Below are 20,944 nucleotides of genomic sequence, written 5' to 3' on the forward strand. Positions count from 1 at the left end.
TGCAGACACGTAGCATGGTGGGACCATGAGTGCCATGAGCCGCCTGAACCCTGGATGATCAACTAAGGAGAAGGGCTGGCCATCCAGAGCAAACATCTCCCCAGTACTCTGGGTGACCTTGCTCATCTTGGGAACGCATCCCCCTTTGTCCCTGCTTTTCCTTCACCAGTCCAGGATGACCTGACTCTGCTTCTGGGGGACAGAGACTTTACAGCTAGAGGGGGACTTCCCTTTGGGCATGCTCCCACTAGTGCCAGGCTGAGGAGGAGCAAGGCAAGGGGGTGGTGCCTCCTGAGATGTATCAGCATCCCGGTGGTGCTGAAGTGTTTCTCATCCTTTCCCCAGCTGGTCTTACAGTGGCAATGCAGGTAGATAGCATACGTGAGATCATCTACCACCTCAAAATGATCCCATGCTATACTCCCCCCTCGCTTCTGGGTTGCAGGTGCGGATCCTGCCTTATCCCCCTCCTCAGCAGGCAGAGGCACAATGATAGGGGAAGCTGAGCCACCTGTCCTCACAACCACCTCAGCAGTGCCTGCTGGAGAAGGAGACCTGGCTCTAGGGGAACTTTGAGGGGTGTGGAGCACAAACTCAGATTCCTCCTCCTTCCCCAGAATTTCCCTGGCTATGGCACTGAGCTCCTGGTTCCAGATCCTCCTGCTCCTCTGGCACTGGGAGGCTCATGGTGGGAACTGAAATTGGGGTGGAGGAAGCTGTCATACTGGTGCTTGTCATGCTGGTGGTGCTGGGGTTTATTATTATTGCTGGTGTTAGTGGAGGTAGGGCAGGGGCAGACACTGCTTCCACCTCCTTGCTGCCACTAGCAGCAGAAGCCTTATGGCTGCTAGGGAAGAGGGTCCATCTAAGTTTGGGGAGCGGGGAACTTACAGTTCTCCCTCTGGCCCCTCTCGCTCCCCTGCCAGAAGACCTGGCACCTGCCTTTCCAGCATGCTTCAAAATGTTTGCTGTGCTGGAAAATGTGTGCATTGTGTGTGTGTGTAATATATCTTCTCTCTGTTTACCGTACCTTCTAAGTGTTTACTATATCTTCTTCTATCTGCTTATTTTACTATAACTTCTATTTGTAATATATTGGGAAGGGGTATCCAGTCCTTTCCAAAAAGAGACGAGGAAGCCAGTCACTGCCTGCAGCCAGTACCTTTCATAAGCTGTTGCTTCCAAACAGCTCACAGAAGGTAGAGAGAGGCTTCACACAGAGCCTTATATGCTGTTCCTCCATCCCTCCCCCAGAGCACTGGGATTGGAAAGGACCCCAGGGACAGATCGCACTGGCCAGCTACAGATTTCAATATCGGAGCAGTCCTTCCCCCCCACCCCTTCCCCCTCCCTCTTCTGAGTTTGTTTCCCCACAAGCCCACCTCTGAACATTCTGAAACATCCAAAATGTTTTCCATGGTTTTGTTTCATTTTGGAGATGTTTTGGAGCCTTCCATTTCATTTTGGATTGAGTGTTTTGGGCACCGAAATGGACCGAAACACCTCCGAAATGAAACGGCTGATGAAATTTCACATAGCCCTACTGTACATCCATGTCTAGCTAGTTAACAGAGAAGGATGTGATGTCCAGGAAACAAAATTCTCTCTCCTGTTTTTCTCAGAAAGAAGAAGGGGAGCCTATCTTGCCAGCATCCATTCTACATTTCTCTTTTGGTTACATCAGACTTATGCATCAGGGATATATTTTATAGTTTCTTTATGTTCCATTTTCTCTCATGACTTCAGTATTATTTGAAAAATAAAATAAGAACCTTCCACTCTGAAGCTGTTGCCAACAAACAATGCTACCTCCTTTTTCTTTTTACATGATCAAAAATGTGTATGTGTATCTGTCAGAATACAGCAACATCAAAGACTGGCAATCCAATATAAGCAACTGTGTCCATGAGTGTAAGGAAAATTGCTACTGGGAAATAGTAGAAAAGCACATTGCATTTAAAATTACCTGTTACTTCTGCAAATGTGAAGGGCACAAATTGAAAGACAAATGAACAAGTCTGAACAACTGCTAGACTGAATAACATCAGTCCGTGAGGGGTGATATAGTCAATTATTGATGGTTTATTTTACCTTATATGGTGTGATTTTTCAGCCGGTAACTTAAATTGCCTTGGAAATATCTGTTTTCCATTTGGTTCTTGCTCCCAAGGATTCCAGCTTCTTTTTAGGTTTCATAAACCCATTTTGTGTGTATAGTGGATACTTGCTGCACCAATTTGAGTGTCCTACATACCAGTGAAGAAGAGGAAGAGTGACCCTTGTGGGGAGCTTAAAAAGAGAATCTGAGTCATTCATGCACTTCTCAATCCAAGTGCACATAGCTGATGTTGACATGCATTAACAAGAAGATGCCACGAGGAACTTAATTGTTCCAACCTTATTTCTCCCAGGCAGATTCTATTACAGTCTGATATAAGGTGGTATTTTAGGCTTTTTTTTTTCCTCCCCAAGAAGAGCAGACATTTTCTGAATGTCCTGCAACTTCAGAGATCTCTTCCCAATACCAGTTCAGTAATGTATTGGTGATGCTCTTAGGCACATAAGGCATTGCAAGCTTCTTCTGGTTTCTTGAAGTAAGCAGGATGTCAAAACTGTATTATTCTTTGACCTTAATAAGGTTCAACCTTCAATTGTTTTCTGGTACTTTAACAAAAATGGTAATGTATCACAGTAAAAAATCTGCATGAACATTTTCCTGGTTCTTCCTCCTACCTGGTATATGTCATTGCTCGAGCTTTGTGTCAGAGTCAGAGAATACTTGTTTAGGGATTAATGATTTTAATTTGAAGTGCACTGCATAGTGTTTGGGTATGCACATATGTGTGTACAGATGCACATACGTACATACACACGTGTATATTTATATTCTCATACACATACATGTGCATGCATAAATGCGCACAAACACATTTGTCTGTGTGTGTACACATAAACAGAAAGGGGGGAGAGAGTGGGGGGGGGGTTCCCCTCTGATCCCTGTGACTGGGCAAACCAGGGTTTAGTGGCCAGGGCTGGTAGGGGGAGGGGGCTTTATTCCTCTGCCTTCCCCCCCACCCCCACTTCCCAGCAACACTGCAGGTGCAGGCAGGATGCCAGCTGGGGAGCAGAGGCAGGGGCTTTGCTGCCTTAGCTCTGTGACAGCTGAGGGGCAAGGCCAGCTAGGTGCTGGGCTAGAGGAGTGGAGCGTGAGCCATGTTCCAGCAGGCTACCCTGTGAAGGTGGAGGCTAGCAGGGGGGACCACAAAGCATCCTGGGATACTAGGGGACTGGGAGATGACTTGAGCCAGGAAGTGGGGGATCTGGGACAGAAGTTTGATGGACCTTATTTAACCTAGATCACTTAAGTCTTATACTATATCCATCCAGGTCTACCTTAAACCAGGTTTGGCCTTTCTGAAACCAGCCTATGTGCACTGAGGGCATTTTTACACACATTCTTGATGTAGCACCAGGCACTTTTAACTCTAATTAAAAGCACCTGGCACTGTGTTGGGTGCAGTTATAAAAGTGTTGCAGCACACATTAGAGCTGAGAAAATAGCGGGTGTTGCACTTTGAATTAAAACATATCAAATGTGTCTTAGTTCAAAGTGACCACCCACCATTTTGTCAGCACTAACACGTCTCTTTTTGTCTGTACCACTTATCGTGTTGGAGCAGACTCACTACATGTGAGTAAGTGCCCTGAACATCTTTTCTGTTACAAGTTTAAACTGGCTTCTTATCATTTATACTGGTTGATGTGTAATTTCTGTCCCTAGCCTTTGAGTTTATATCAGACTCAGGAAGCATTATGTCTGTACACATTAGCCATACTGGTCACATGGTTTCACTGCTAGTAAATACAAACTTGAGAACTATAGCTAAAAGTATGTCGTAGCAGAGTTTTAAAATACTATGTACAAACAATGCTAAAATTATATTGACTCTGTGATGGTGGTTGTCTATCTGGAACTGCTGTTGGGTTTTTGTGGGAGGTTTTAAAGTTTTATATTAAGGCGTTACCAAAATATAAAAGGTCTGCAGTAAATTACTTGTCTATACTTCTCATACAATTAATTGGTGCCAAGAGCCAGAGCATTTATATTTGAAGCCTGATTCAGGTTTATTTAATGCTAGTGTAACAAGTTCATTCTTTTTTACTTTCCTGCACTTGGAGCAAATATATGTTGTTCTTTTAAGGTATTAATAATTCGCTTTGATATAAATAATCATGTGAGATTTTATATCAATATTGCATATTGAATCTATTATTTTAAATGAAGTACCTTCCATAAGCATGTACATGATACTTAATATGTATAGAACAAACTTAATTTAAAGTAATATATTAGAAACACATTTCATTTTATATTTCAGTCTTTTAAAAATCAACTGATTGTTATTTGAGGAAGATACTTAAATATTTTTAACTGAATAAATGGAGCTCACAACATACAAATTAATGAGTAGTGCTCTCAGTAGAGAGCACTACCTTGTGAAAAGCTGCTAAATAATTCACATAGTGGGGTTTGTTTGTTTTTTCAGTTTTCACTACCTATAGCTGGCAACACCTTATCATTGCCACACTTTACCAATAATCGAAGATCCTACTTCCTTTTCATAAATATCCATGTTCACTAAGGATTCAGTGTGGCTACTTATGCCATCTTTGAATTATATCACATACTTCCCCTTCCCACTTCCTCAACTAACTACATTCTCATAAATTGGAATCCAGTTATAAAAATATATTCTTTTGTGACAGTTTGAATGAAAACTGATGTACAGAGGTGTAATATGGCAAGATGCCTGGGGCAGCTGTCTCGCACAGGCCAGCTTTTGGTTGGTACTACACCATGCAATCACAAATGTGGGGCAGTGGTGGTAGCTACAAATGTGGGGCAGTGGTTTTCTTCTGCCTTCCTCCCTTCACAAATCTCCTCTGAAGTCAGTGCCCAGGGCTACTGCCTCAGTTACCCCACCCCAGTTATGCCACTGTTGATATATTATGTGCCTCAACCTATGCTTTTTGGTTCCTAATATACAAACTTCCCATAGATGCAAGGAATATCCTGACATGGATGACTAGGTGTATGAGTTGTTCACTTTGTTACCCTTGCATCTTGGATATATTTAGAAGATAGTGGGCACATCTACACAAGATGCTATGTTGCCATAGTGATGAGGTATAATGATGTAACATTGTGGGGCACTAACTATGATGCTGCTGCCACTGCACAGTAGGGTCAGAAATGACCCATGAGCTGTTGGGACTGTGTAACAGAGCACAGGGTGTGCCCTGTTATTTGCAGGGGCCTGAACAGCTGCAAGGCAGCCTGCAGTTGGTTGCAATCCCAGTTGGGCATAACTGCCTGATTGGGGAATAGGGCCCGACTGTGCCCTAAACAAACAGGGGCTCTGAACTGCAAAGCCAGCAGCAGTCTGGAACAATACCTGGCTGAGCTGCTGTTCATGGAACATCCTTGGAGGTAAGGGTTTCAGCTATGGAGAAGGAGGAGGCCCCTGGTCCTGGGTATGACCGAAAACTGCACCCTGATGTGGAAGGATGGCTTGGTGGAGCTACCCGTGGTGGAGTAATCCCCCAGAAATGCCAGGCCAGTCACCTCCACAGTGAAAGGTGAGAATGGAGTGTCTTCTAACCCCAGCCCCACCTCCTTGGTGGGTAGTGAGACCAGGCAGGGGGAGCCTAGACCCCCTGTGAGTGCTGAGGCAGGGACCAGGTCAGATGGAGGGACCTGTGGCAGCACCCAGACTCACAGTTGAGTTCTAAAGCTGTCCATGGGAGCTGGGTGTGAGGTCCCAGGGGGTGGGGCCCTGAGCCTTGGGGAGCTATTAATAAAGTTTCCAGACAAAGGGATAAGGAATTATAGTCCAGAGAGGGTAAGGGGATGGGGCTTGGAGCCCTGATCCCAGTAGTGTGGGCTTGGAGCCCTGAGTAGAGAGAGGGGTTGGATCCCCAAGAGCAGGGTTGGAGCCGTGAGGTTGGATAGGGCTTGGAACCCAGTATTGATGGGGACTGGAGCCTAGAGCCCTGAGGGGATCCGGACTGGGAGCCCAAGTGAGAAAGTGGCTGGGTGGTAGGCCACAGAACATCTGCAGGGCTCTGGGACTACAAGCTCCAGAGGGGAGTGAGAGTCCCATGCGAGACTGTGGTACTTAGGTGCCAGTGTGTAGCAGCCTCCCCCTGATTTAACATCATGTATTCATTAACATCAAGACATGACAAGTGAGGAAGGCAGGTAGTTTGCCCAAAGACAAGCGGCTGGGCCAACGATTGGACCAGCCTCAGGACGTCCGCTTGTTACAGATTGCTCAGGACCAGCAGGTTCTGTGTAGGACTGGCGGGTTCTACACAGTCATTTAGTACTGAAGCAACTAAAGCAAGTACTAGCTTGCTAAAGCAGCTATAGCAAGTACTAAATGACTATGCAGTACCAACTATGCAGTGGGGCGCACATGTAGACACCCCAGTGTTATATAATCTAATAACAGTAAGAGAGAACGAGAGAGAACATGTATGCAAATGACTAAGGAGTGTTATCATAAGACTGACTGCATGGAATTAACTATTCAAAAGGTCTTTTTGTTGTTTGTGAAATGCATACAAAGTATGCATGGGTTTCTACTTATTAGTCAGTACAAGGTATTTGTTAGAACAAATTACGCTGAGACAAATAATAGTATAGATTTTAGAGAGAAGTACATCTGTGGACTTCTTCTATCATTAATGATCATTTACCTTGAAATAATACTCTAATTAAATCAAGTATTACCTCCAATTCCCTATAAAGACTTTAATATCTGTAGAGGGCAGTCAGTCATTTGTCCTTTTAAATTGTTTTTAATTTAGTTTGTAATAAGGGTGCATACAAGGTCTAAAACCTATTTCATCTTTTGAACAAAAACAGGGGTCATCTAGAATGAAAAAGCACTTACTTCATGGAAGCTGCCTGAATCACTTTAGCCTTCATTTCTCATGAATTACATGCTGTATAACGCATTAGCTGGAATCCTAGGATTCAAGACAGCAGACTCTTGTGCATGTGTGGAAACCTGTAGACCTTGTTGGGGGGAAGCCTATAGGCACGAGTGCACCCATGCAGTCTTGATGCACAAAATTGTCTACCTTGCATGTAGCTTTGTGTGATTTTTTTTTTTAATATTGATAAATACAAAACACTTATTAGCAATTAATCATTGATGCTACATTCTTATTTCATGTTTGTGTAAAATAGCTGGTAGGAAGACCCATGTTTTAATTGCAAGTGACTTATTTTACATATATTTAAAGGTGCAAGTTTGTAAGCATTTGTATATCAACTGTTTAATAAATATTATGTTTTTATGTGGTTTAGTAAAAGTAGCACAATCTTATATGGAATAATCAGGATTTATGTTGTTAGAGGATTCCCATTGTCTCAGGAATAAAGCTTTCAGTCATTTTCATTTAAAAAAATCTCTATTTCAGAGAACATGTCTTTTTTTGGTTGTTGTTTAATAGATCAGTGCATTGGTATTTTGTGTTTGCATGCTTTTTCTTTTTTTTTTCTTTTTTCATTTGACTTTCTTAATGTCTCAGGGAGCAACAAGGTCTTCTCATGTTATTTTCACTGTCCAGAAAATGAAATACCATGAGAAGGTGATGTCATATTATTTTGTATGGGACCTGTAAAACTTTTCTTGAGAGGTTAGTCAGCTGGAAGTGTAAATAAAAGTTCCAGTTTGAATCTGATTAATATAGCACCCAGATGGATTGACATAGGCCGTGTGTAGGCAAAACAAGGGGTTTGTGTGCATGATACTTTAAAGTGGGCTAAATGCTTTTGCATCACTTTAATGGTGTAAGTGTTTGCATGCCTCAGCAGTGTATTGTGCATTAATTCCTGCCAGTGTAGGAAATTTGGTGGCGTAATGACCTTAAATGACTTGGGGCTCAGCAAACTAAAACTCCTCCTCCGAGGCATTTTAGTTTGCTGCCCCTACAGCTGCAGAGTGAAGCACTGGGCTTTGTGCAGCTCAGGGGCTTTGCAGGAAGCCCTGCAGGCAACCTGACAGCAGCCCGGGAGAGCAGCCTTCGCCCAAGAAAAGCAGCAAGCCTGATCTTTCCCCATCCCTCCCCCCTCCCTCCCCCGAACCTGCCTACCTGCACTGCATGGGGGCCTGGTGCTTATCTCTATGGATGCAGTGCCCCCCTGGACTGCCCAAGCCAGGTGCCTGTGGGCGCGTGCCACCTGGGGGGTGCATCACTGCTGCGGAGGGAAACACTATTGCTCCCCCCGCCTCCCTAGCCAGGAGACTGCTCCACCTGCTGGCAGCTTGCCCTCCCCTCCCCACCAGAAAGGCAGGTAAGTCGGCAGGGTATGCACACAACACGGGGGTTTAATCAGCCCTAAATTTGAAGCGGTGTGTTTTTTAAAACCTACCGCTTCAATTTAGGGTCCCTGTTTCATCTACACATGCCTTTAGAGGCTAGCTTTGCAACCCTTTGTCCATATGAACAGCTATAGTCTTTAACCACTTGGTTAGGTACTTGTTCATATTTCCCACTACAAACATGAAGCTACTTTGAAAGTGCAATATATAGTGAAAACTATGGCAAACGTATTTCTTACTGAATAGGTAGTATTTTAAAAATATAGAAAAGATGAGTCTAAAATATACTGTGCATTTTTTTTTAATGCATCTTCATGGTAACTCATTAAAAGTAGCATGTATATATGCTTTGTATATAATAAAGGCAGATAAAATGCAGATAGTATTAGTTCCTCCCCATCTTCCTTCTGCAATTATCAACCGGTGAACAGCTGTAGATTTAAAAAAAAGTTTAAACTTCATCTCATAATGATGTTTCATGTCTAGTCTCTGCAACTGCAAAGAGGTTTTTCTAGCTCCATATTTGTTCAAAATACTGACTCCATTTGCCTTCTAGTAGACAGATGTCCATAATATGATGAGTACTAGCTGGCACTAGAGAATGAATAATTTTGTCATTGCAGTAGTTTCTCACTATAGACATATCCTTTTTCATTAAATATTTTAGGTATTTTGAAGTGTTATCAGAGGTTCTTGCTTCAGACCTCATCCTGTTTTCCTTGCTCCTGTTTTTGCAAGAAATGTTAGTGGTCAACAATTTTAGTTTGGCACATTTCAGGAACGCTGAAATAACTAAAATAGTGAACAAAAAGTAACCGAGTAAATCGACACATGGATGTCTTCATTTAAGTTTGTGGAGATTAAAGGAAGGGCTGTTTATAAAGATATTGGCTCTTACTGCTTTTGGATGGAAGTACAAGATCTTATTAAAATAACAAATGTAAGTGAACATATGACACCTGTTTTAATTTTTAATTTGTGTTTTAATCTTTTACTTAAAATTTTCATACATTTTTCTAAGGTTTCATTGGGTAATACATTATTGCATTATAACCCTCATATGCATTCTCAAGGATTATATAAATACTTCTCACTTGGAAGTTGTATGTGTGTGTTAATGTATAGATCTTAATAATCTACCAATCTAAAATGTTTAACATGAACATATTTAGAAAACATTTTTTGTCTTTGGAAACCTGGGACACTAAATATCTGTAGATTAACAGTAATTTTAAAGAATACCTATCACACGTTAATAGCATGCTCTTCTATATACATTCCTTTTGAATGTTATGCAAACTTAATCAGGTTGTTATGAGAATAGTCTACAAGTTGCTAAATAGCCCTAACTGAAAGGCAGCTTGCTCATTCTCCATAGCTAGTGGATAAATTAGTCGACTTCACAGAATATTGATGTAGCATCTCAATTTCTCTGGGACATGCATGTTCATATTTTAAAATGACACCCCATGCTAGTTGATATGGAATTGTCTGTTTTAAAATAAATCTAGATAAGATTTGTTTTTATATTTATTTTATGCGGTTATGTGTACTGCCCACCTAGTTCCACAGAAGCCCCTGACAGTTCAGAATTGCTCATATGTGGTTAAAGTCCATAATCCTGTTTTTTTTATTAGGTTTGAAAAGACTATTAAGCTGGCATGATTTAAATGACTGGAGAGTTGGTGTGGATGTAGTTAACTAGAACTACTGTGGAGGTAAAATAGTTGAAGATAAGAATAGGAAGGAGAGAAAAGAAATTGGTAGGGACATATTAGTTACCTGGAAAGAGGTGCACTTTGCAGAAGGTTCAGGGGGAGGAGACACTTATTAGTTTAATATCCTCATATATTCTAGAGAACATAGGACTTTCTGAATTACTGAGTTTAGTTCTATGAGACTGCAAGTAGTGTGAAACTAATGAAAGGATCCTCAAAAACATTCACCACTAGTGTCTTCTCTATACCCAATCACAAAATACTTGATTACTACTACCAACAGCAACCTTACAACATGTCATAGGTAAAGAGCAGGAGAGACAGAGGTGCTACCAGTGTCTTAGTCACTGCTGGGGAAGGGAATTTGTTAGATAAAATTTACCCAGATGAGCTTTGAAAGTGAACCATGCCCATGCTGCAGAGGAGGGCAAAAGAAATTTAACCAACCCCTTTCCAATCTAACCTGGAGGAATTATCTTTCTGACATATTGTTTTAATCCTGAGTGCATGAGCAGAACTACCAGACAGGCATTTGAGAGTGCTTACCCTTAGTGAAAGTCAAATATCAGTCCTTCGTGCTCTTCATGTTGGACATCCAAGAGTCATCTGCATGTAAGCACTTGCTAAAAGTTAGGTCAGGTAGCCAAAGATGTCTCCTAACACTGAGTAAACCAGAAAGAAGCGTGAAAAGTGACAGGCTACTTGCCGTGCATCAACAGGGGCTAAAATCCATTTGTGGGATGTAATTGGACACCATAGGCATGTCTTTATATAGATTTTGATGTCCATTCCATATCTAGATGATCTTCATTGTTGTTAGGCAGAAGGAAGGGCAGAACTGAACCTTTATAAATCATAAAGGTGCATAAGCTTTCCTAAACAATGGCTTCCATAGAATCTGGCAAAGTAAGGACTTGCAGGAAGCAAGTACAGTAAAAGCATGGTTATCCAGCACCCGTGGGGAATGGGGGTGCTGGATAACAAAATATGCTGGTTAATTGAGAGGCCTGAACAGACATCTTTGCTTGTTCAGGTCGCTGCTGCATCTGGGGCATCGCCTCCCCTTCGTTCACCCTCCTGCTGAGCCTCCCATGGGCTCTGTGGGCCCTGAGGGACAGGGAGGCGGGCCCCACGCAGCCTGCTCTGCCCCGGGTTGTGGGGGCTTGGCAGCACAGGTTGCTTTGCCCCAGGCTGTGGGGCTCAGAGAAACCAGAAGTGCCATGGTGGGCACTTCCGGTTTCACTTTACCTTACAAGCTGGCATGCTGGTAAATGGAACATGCCGGTTTGTAAGGTGCCGGTTAACGGAGTTTTTACTGTATTCCAAAGAGCAATTTAAATATATTTAATTAATGTAATTTAAAGTCATTGTTGTTGATTCCTTCTCTAAGTGGTTGAAAGCTGTTCCAGTTGCATCAATGACATCATGCATGTTTTACAAAAACTGTTTGTGATGGATGGTCTTCTAGATACTACCATGTCTGACAATGGTGCACAATTCACTTTTCAAGAATTCATGTTGTTCATGGACAAAAATCTTATCCATCACATCGTATCCATACGATTCCACCCATTATTCAATGGTCAGGCTGAGTGCATGGTCCAAACTACTAAAGACACATTAAAGCAAATGTATTGATGATTGGAACCTACTATTAGTTTTGTGTTTTGGTGAGGGTTTTTTGTTTGCTTGTTTTTCTTTTTTAAACTCCATGCAGAATCACAGCTAGGAACTCTGGCAAACTGCTGATGAACTGCCAACTGATGGCTTGTTTGGATCAACTCTGTTCAGACTTGGTAGCCAAACACCAAACAAAACAAGAAATCCAATTCTTTACCCAACAAGCTACTTCACGTATGCAGACCTTCAAATCATACAATCCTGTATATGTTGTAAGATGTTGTGAAAGCTGACTGTTTTGTCAGATTCAAAAGGGATTAGACAAATTCTTGGAGAAAAGGTGCATTAGTAACAATTGAAAGCTGTAATATACTGCCAAGCCTTCTGATACCACTGGATTTGCACTGAGAAGGCCCACAATCCTCACCCCATAAATCTCAAAAGGGTTTTTACTCAACAAGGACACTCTTCCAGAGAGAGAGAGGTCACACTTTTGGAAGAGCCACCTAGGTACCACATGAAGAAATGCTGCAGTACAAAAAGAAAATCCCCATGAACTGCACACCATTAGTTATGACATACCATCCTTCCCTGGAACCTATATAGAAAATCCTCAAACAATTACAACCCATTCTACAAGAAGACCCAATTCTTAAAGAGATCTTCCCAGAACTATATGCTTTTAAATAAGCACTGAATCTTGCCAACCTCATCACCAGAAACAAACTTCCTGTGACCCAAAACACACCTAATGGATCCAGACCATGCTGTGACAAGAAATGTAAGACCTACCAACACATCTCCACCACTCCCACAATAAATAAATCCCACAACAGAACCATCCAATATTCCTGGATCTTACACCCGCACCTCCAGAAAGGTAATATATCTCATCCAGTGCACCAAATGCCCGGATGGAAAATATGTAGGAGAAACCAAACAACAACTGCACACCAGAATGAATGCGCACAGGAAATCTATCAAAGACAAGAATATCCAATTACCTGTTGCACATTTCTCACAAAATAACCACTCTCTCGCCAATCTATCAGTTCTAATCCTCAAAGGGAATTTACAAAACACCTTTTGCAAAGGAGCCTACAAACTTTACTTCATCAACCTACTGGATACAAAAAATCATGGACAAAATATAGACATTGAATTTATAACCTGCACATAATAATGTTATGCACATTATAACCTGCCTAACATCTGATACCCCAGGTAACCTCTCTACTATTCACCAACTATATTGTATCACCAGGTCCCCATTTCTCGCTCCCCCCCCCCCAAGTTTTCACTCATCGTCTCTCACTCTTCTGATCCTCACTGCCACTCATTTGCATTTTTAACTGTTCTGCATTTTTGCATACTGGCTTCTGACTTCTATCCCATCCAGGAACAATACAAAGCATTTTGCAGACACTTCTACTGCCTGAAGAAGGGTGTTTGTACCCAAAAGCTTTTGAAGAATATTTTTTCCAACTATTTTAGTTCGTCTAATAAAAGATATCAGATTTACCCAAAGAACCTTGTCTTCCTTAGTAACTATTGAGCATATAAGTTAGGGGTACAGCTTCTGAATCAGAATCTCCTACATCCCAAATGCTGGTCTGCCACTGTGTGATACAGGCAAAATGTACTTATAGTCTGCCCCAGTAAATGGCAGTTCCTTATTCTTATGTCCAAACCCAGGCCACAGTGGGTACCTGCAACTCTCCTTAGAGCTACGGAATCAGTGTCCAAGACTTCAGATAGCCAGAGGCTTTGCAGAAATGTCAACTAGATGTGAGATTGAGTTCCAGATGACATGTCATCTATAGATCCAGAAGACATTGTATTGCCAGCAAGACAAATTGTTTTGAGTCCATCAACTACTGATCGAGGCCTGTCAAATCCTCCAGCTTCTGAAGTCACTCAACAAGGGCTGAAAAAGCTTGGTGCCATTTCTAGTGAAAAGACCCCCAACCCTTGAATAGGGTAGTCTGAGGCAAGTCAGTATCTGGAGCCAAATGCTTAAAGGACTACATTATCTAGGTGGAGAGACGTGTTATATACTGAATAGTGTGTGTGTGTATGCATACACTCTTGCAAGTAGGAGGGTCTGTTCCATGTTGTGCCTGTTTCCTGTTGCTGTCTACCGTTATGTTTGAAGAGCATTCTTTTGTTTGTATAATAAAAAGTAGTGTAATGACTGGGGGAGGAGTGAAAACTAGAAGTGACTGTGCTTTTGACAATAACACAGCCATTGATGCTGGCTCACCCATGTGTTGCTACATCCAGATGTCCTGTTATGCATCTGTCAATAAAGGTAGTTGCTCTCTTGTGCCTTGCAAGATTACACTGGGTGCATCTACACAAGATGCTAGCAGTGCATTAACCTAATAACACTGTGTAGTAGTTTGCTGGGTAAAAACTGTGCTAAAACACTACGCAGTAAGCATCACTAACAAACTGTGTGCTGGTGCTACTGCACAGTATCATCAGTTACTGCTCATTGATTTAGTTCTTGGTTAACCAAGTAGTAAACTTAATGCACTGTAACTATGGCACGTTAATGAATGTGTACACATGTCCACTGGGATACACAAACAAACCCCTGCAATGCACAAAAGCTTCCAAGCTAAAAATAATTCAAGTTCTGTGCCTCTATTAGTTTGTAAATGTTCCTGAATTATTCTCTTCCAAATGTTAGAAACCTTTTTCTTCTAGTTTCCAATTTACATTTATTTGAGACTAGTTTATAACCACTTGGCCTTGTACCAAAAGGGCAAATCCAAATTAGTGTGCACGTGCAGTTTGCAGTGCCACAAACTTGTCTGTGGTGCCAACTGCATACACAGCACATGCAGGCAGTCACTGCACTGATAATTTGCAGTACGGTAGGTGTTTTGACACTAGAGCCTGCTGTCAAAAAAAACTTGCACCTGAAAAACATGGGGTGGCACACAGGATGGCAGTGTGTGTTGCCCAAACCCAGAGCCTGACTGGCCAAAGCCATACTTTGGCCATCAACCAGGCTCTGCACACCCAGATCAAGCAATTTGGAAGCCTACCAGTACCTCTATCATCAGAATAAAATAAATTATGAATATCTATATGCTTTGGTGTTCGCTTTTGGGTTTTTTTATCAAAGGAGAAACAGAGCTCCCCCTGGTCCCTTTGCTAACCAGGATGTGGGGACAGCTGCCCCTACTGCCACAGCTCCTGGCAAGAAGTCCCATCCTGTTTGGTAGTTGGGCGCACAGGGTGTGAGATGTGGCGGGAGGGGGGGGGGGGGGGGGGGTTGATTTGCACAAGCAGGGAGGGAAGGGGTGAGGGTGGTTGGTGTGATGTTCTTGTCTGTGTGTGTGGGGGAGGAGCTATGTGGGGGGTTTGTGGGGGAGTGTGTGAGGGGTACATATAGGGTGGATGTGGGGGAGTGTGGGTGAGTTTGTGAGTGTGGGGTTTGTGGGAGGGCTTGAAGTGGAGCCGCCACATACTGCCCCCACCACTTTCCCACCCCCTGCAGTGCTGGTACTAGCAGCCAACTAGGCTGTCAGGGTCATGGCCTGACTGCAGACACAGCCCTGCAACAGCACAGTGACGCCTGACCCAGGGTCTGTACATGAAGAATGGGCCCGGTCCGGCCCGACCCATGACTTTGGGCAGGACTGGGACAGTTCTTGCCACTACGTGCAGCTCCTGTCCAAAGCCACGTACTAGTGGAGTGGGCCAGGCTGGGTCAGGTCCATTTGGCACGTAAAGACAGGCTGTGCCTGCGGCTAGGCCATAGTCTCAATGGCCCAGCTGGCTGCTGCTGCCAGTGCCACAGGGGGAAGGTGGGAGGGTAGGCATGTGGAGGTCCCCCTCAACCCCTCCCACAAACCATACACTCCAACCTGCACACACCTCCACATCTCAGCTTACCTGAGAGAGCACCTGGGTCTGGGTCATGCTGCAGCCTTACTCTACTCCTGTTTGCCTCAGCATGCTAAGGCAGCATGCTGGGGCAGTAGAACCACCATAGAGCATCTCTCTGGAGGACCAAGCCACTGGTTGCCTCAGGGCACATTCCTGGACCTCATCCTGCTCCACTTTTTTTCCACAGGTTATTTTTGTTGATACCTGGACTTACAAGTTTAGAGCCAGTGTGGGGAACATTTTCCCATTCCCAGAGTACTTCTTGCAGCATCTCAAACTTCTTTGAGACACTGCAACAGGGATGTGTGCACTTATTTGGATGCACCCAAATATATCTTATTAATCTCCTAATATGAATCCCTCCTATTTATTTATTAAGAATAATCACAGATCATTTTAATCTTTGCTTTGCTAAGATAAACTAGCCAACATATTTTAATTTCCCCTCATAATTTAAAGCAGCATCATGTGAATAGTTTTCAAAACAAAATTAAACTCTATAGGGGAGAAGAAGATAATATTTGTTTTCTTTCCTTGTTTGATTGAGCTTCCTTTACTGAAGGTGAGCAAATCAATCCTGTAGGAATCAGGTTGTCAGTAGCAGAACTCTGCAGAGAACAGGAATTCAATTTTACAAATAATTTCAAAATATATTTTGTGCTGATGAAGAATGAAGCCCAAGTGTTTCAAAAGACTATACAAAACGTGTGTGCGTGTCTGTGTGTGTGCATGTGTGTTGCATGGTAATAATAAAGTTTAAACATTTCTTCTTGATTTTGATTTCATAATGAAATGTAAGAATAAATTAAACTGAGTGAGAAAAATTATTTTTAAGGTAAACATTTCAGTCTTCTGAAGAAAAACCCCATTGTTTCATGTTTCATTGTTGTTGGATTTTTTGTTTTTGTTCAAAACAAAATGTTGGTGAAATGTGTTACAATTTCATGAAATTATTTCATTTTCAACAGAACTACATTTTTCATTGGAAAAATATATTTTCCATTATGTCTGCTCAGTATTTCACACCAAAAACAAAGAGTGTTGAAAATTGCTGTCATTTTGTAATATTGACTGAGGTTATAGAATCATTTAGTGCTATAGAGTGTTGTATGACCTATCACTAAAATGTATATATTTTATTTGGTTATCTGGCTTACATACTTGCATATCATTGACTGTTGTGTATAATTTTATGTTCAGTTTTGTACTGAGATCCTTAGGTAAACTAAACAGCTTATGCCACTCTGGTTTTAAAGGTAGTTTACCTAGATACTTCAGGAGTCTTTCCTCACTTTGCATAACCGTGGGCATGTCTACACGTAGAACTAATTTGAAGTAGGCTCCCTGATCAGTAAAAATACTGTGCAGTAAGTCTACTGGGGAGCACGTCTACATGTGCTCCCTCTTGGGAGCAGATATACTCCTACCCTGCTCTGCTCCTCTGCAGCAGCCAAGGGGCAGGGGAGGGGAGGTCCAGGTTCCCTCTGGGTGCTAGCCCAGGGGTTGGCAGGGAGCACAGGGCCAGAAGACCACTGTTTCCTGGCCCTGTACACATCAAGAAGGGTCCTGATGAACAGGAGAGCTGCTGCTGTAGAACTCTCCCACCCCATGCACATGGAGATAAGCTCTGTGCCCAGTGGTACTTCCTTGAAGCTAGCTGGGACATGTCCCCATCTGGGTCAGATCCCAGCCAGCTCTGGGCTGTGCCCCTCCCCCACAGCTCTTTCTGAGCCCTGTACCACAATTGGGTGATTAGGACAGGGGCCTGGGAAAGGTTTCCTCCCCGGTAGCTCCTTCCCAGCCCTGTGCCCCTATTGGGTGATCCTTGCCGAGCTGGAGACTCATGGCTAGTTGCCCCCCAGTGGGACAGCTCCTGGCCACCCCAGTTGAGTGGGGATTCCCTGCCCAGCCAGGGGCTTGGTGCTAGCTGCCCCACTGGTAGCTCCCCAGTCCTGGTGCTGCTCAGCTCTCCACTCCTGTGGGGAACCAGGAGCCCCACAGCACTCGGACAGGGGGGCAGAGAGAGACCCAGTTCCTGCACTGATTGGCTTCCAGCCAGGGAGCTGCCTGCTGCCAGGGCAGGGACTGTCCCAGCCAGGCTTTGTGCTCAAAACCCACCCCAGCTGCAGGCAGGTCCTGGGGGCAGGGAGCAATCTCCCAGCCCCTGCTCTGATTGTGGAGCTGGGGCTAGGAGCTGCTTGCTGCTAGGGCCAGGGTTCATTGTCTTAGCCCGGGCTCTGAGCTCAGAACCTGCCCTGGAAGCAGGCAGCTCTCGGGGAGGTGATTATTCCCCCAACCCCTGCTGTCCAGCATGCCCAGGAGCAAATTTGCTCCTGGTCAGCCGTCTGTATGTGGTCTACTGTACAGTCAGTACCATGTAGTTAATTTGCAAGTGCCAGTAGCAAACTAACCCTGCAGCTGACTGACTGCGCAGTAAGCGTTGGCACGTATAGATGGTGATGCTTCACTCTGCAGTCAGTTGTTCAACTGTGTGGTAAAGCATCTCATGTAGGTGTGCCCCATGAATATTTATTTAGTTTTTGTGTCTGGATATTATGCATCTACAGTGTAACTTCTTGAGAGAAAGAACAGAAAGATGAGAAGATATCGTACCTAAAACTCTAAAATATTCTTTTGAATGAAATACTGATGCATAAAATAATTATTTTAAAACACTAAGTAGGGCTTTGAATCCTGATAAGTCCTCTTAAAACCATACTGTGGTAAGAAATTGTAATGTATTCAAGCACAAGACTGCTTCTTAAGAAATTGTTTTATTTTATTTTTTTTGCTATATAATAGTGTGTCAACCAGGCTACGGTGAAACTATTTTGAAAAGCACATTTTAAAGAGTAGCAAAATTAAAAAAAAACAAGTAAAAATACAAAATAACCTACCGTCTTGATATCTGAATATATAGAAATAATATTGTGTTTTCATTTTTTTCCCCAAAGATCTTGGTGGTTATGGCAAATTTTACACCAATGAATGGTACAATGGGCTACAGATTGGATGAATTACGGTCATCTGCAACATGACATAGCGTACCATACCTTTTTCTTGTCACTGGTAAGTTTTGTTGATAAACTACAGCTTTAATATATGCTTCATATTGACTTCAGGTTATTAGAATATTTTATATTGGATCCATGGCATGATATTGCTATACTTGGATGCATTTGCTTTGCTTGCCTACAATAATCTGTAGTTATTAATTTGCTTTGTATGTGGAAAACAAGTATTTTTTCCATAAATCATGAAAAAAATGACAATATTTGAGGGGGAAAATCCCATTTAAGCATGGTTTTAAAGTGGTTTGTCATTTCTTGCATAATTATGTAGTAAGTGTAATAGGACAGACTTAAGCCCTGGACAGAGGAAGCATTTTTGCTAGTATAATTGGCATTACACCCCTGTTTAAAAACCCCCAACAGCAACCTGCTCCTCCCCCACACCAAAAAACAAAACAAAACACCCCAAAACACCACCAAACTAGTGGAGAAATTATGAAAACCTCTAGATTGGGGGAATTTAATCTAATTTGGTGGAATATTACATTGAAACGTTCAGGAGTAAAGCTCTGTTCGTATAAATTACAGGTTTGGTTTTCATCCGTTCATGTATTTCTTAGGGTAGCTATTTGCTAAGGATAGGCTGTTATCTAATCTCCTGCTACCTAGCAGCAAGGCTCAGCAACAGACATCTCCCATGTGAGCTATGCTGCAGTAGAAGGGTATGTGGATATAAAACTGGTATAAATTACACTGGGATATGTTAATTTGAGGATGTTATACTAAGGCAGCTTTATACAATGAAAGCATAAAGGAATCTTAAAGTGTTTTAATTTACTTTTATTTTTAAGGTCTCTTTACGTTAGTGCAGTAAAGCTCTTAGTAAGTTAAAATCGACTCCAAAGAACTGAAATGTTAATTATATATTGGATCAGACACATTAAAATAGTCTAAGTTTCTTTCTATCATTTATTACAACAAAACATTAAAAGGGACAAAATATATAGTAGAAACTTTTTTTTTTTTTTACTAACTTTATATCCAAAAATAAGCTACTTATGGTATTCAGGAGCAATGTTAGGTATTGTTTATACAGTAACATTGAAAGCAAGGCTCCTTGTAGTATAACTGAGCCATCATTTCTGATTTATATGGTGTCCAGACATGCAATAATGAGTTCCAAAGTACTAGTTGTTCCTCTTGCTGATCTTGAAATTAAACATGGACAAACCAAATTGGATACCAAAATGTTCAGCAGACTAATATCTAACACAAGAAATAGCTGGTCTGTCTCATAGTCAAATTTCAGTTTAGGAATTAGAGACTAAAATTTCCACTGTCTTGTTCCCTTTTTAAAAGGGGTTTGGTAGTAGTAGCTATGTTAAAAGGTTAGAAATATAATTATAAGGAAAGCTTAGTTTTATCTGAATAATGAATGAGTACTGTTATGGTTTTTATACAAATACGTATTACACTAACATTAGAAGATGATAGGCCTGCATGCCTACATGGAATGTACCTTTATTATTTTTTTTTCCCTATATATACTTCAGGAACTTTGCTGTACCTTAGTGTAGCCAAAAATATCTGTTGAAGAGAAAAGGAATAATAAACTCAGAAAAAAATGTACTCCTACATAGAATAAATATTTCTGGCATTAATCAGAATTATTCTTTATGTTGCATGTGCATTCAGTAATGAGCTGAGGATATGTCAATAGTGTTCTACATTCTTCTTTATATTTGCCATTTCTGAGTTGTAGTGACATTTATCAACCAAAGCTTCCTCTTGTGTTCTATACAAAACAGATATAGACTTTTTTCCAATTAATTATTTTTTTGGCAGAAATGTGCCTGGCAATAGTGCAATATGACAGATATATAAGTAGTCCTGGTTACACCCATTGTTCAGTATTCTGCATAATTTTACTAGAGATCATGTAAAGGGAATGTATATGCCCTTTTGATTTCAATTTCATCCTAAAATACCTATGTCAATTTCAGCATAATATATGCATACTTATTGTTCTGTCTGTAATTTCACATTCTTATATATGTTGTATATATGCACTGTGTGTGTGTGCACTATAAGTAATACTGTGTCTGTACAACAAGATCTTGGTAATTTCATGGCAATCATGAAAGTGGATCTTGTCAGCCTTGATGAGCCAAGACATAAGAAAAAGAAAAGTATTTTGTTTAAAGTGTATTCATAATATTAGTGCATGTTTAGTTTAGTTACAAATATCATTAATTATTCTCACAGGAAGAATATATTTTAGAAGTGTTTTTTCCCT

General features: G+C 41.8%; 1 protein-coding gene across 1 annotated transcript in view; it reads left to right on the forward strand.

The window, feature by feature from the left end:
* CHRM3 (cholinergic receptor muscarinic 3) overlaps positions 1-20,944 on the forward strand; it is a 505,262-nt gene that overhangs the window by 128,075 nt on the left and 356,243 nt on the right. Inside the window, exon 5 of the mRNA XM_025213771.1 lies at positions 18,592-18,706. The gene's annotated coding sequence lies outside the window, so the exon portion shown is untranslated. The remainder of the gene's footprint in view (positions 1-18,591; positions 18,707-20,944) is intronic.

Source organism: Alligator sinensis, unplaced genomic scaffold, assembly GCF_000455745.1.
Source record: "Alligator sinensis unplaced genomic scaffold, ASM45574v1 scaffold93_2, whole genome shotgun sequence".
Taxonomy (NCBI): Eukaryota; Metazoa; Chordata; order Crocodylia; family Alligatoridae; genus Alligator; species Alligator sinensis.